Below are 277 nucleotides of genomic sequence, written 5' to 3'. Positions count from 1 at the left end.
TTCCCTCAGTAAGCGCTTTGCAGTTACAGGATTCAATCTCTTTGGAGGAGGCGGTTCCAATGTTAAACTTTTCCCTGAAAGATTAAATAAATAAAACATAATTACTATTTGTGAAGGACACAAGTAACTTTTTTCCCTCTATTTTTGTCTCTTTTCCTCCCAGTTAGGTTTTTGTGTGCTGAGGAGTTAATCAATAAATCATTTGTAAATACATAGTTAATTTTCATTTGCATAGCCACTGACTAATTCTCTTTATCAATTCCTTTGATATATTTAC

This window comes from Penaeus monodon, chromosome 32, assembly GCF_015228065.2.
Source record: "Penaeus monodon isolate SGIC_2016 chromosome 32, NSTDA_Pmon_1, whole genome shotgun sequence".
In the NCBI taxonomy this organism is placed as follows: Eukaryota; Metazoa; Arthropoda; class Malacostraca; order Decapoda; family Penaeidae; genus Penaeus; species Penaeus monodon.
This window is presented reverse-complemented; position numbering follows the sequence as displayed.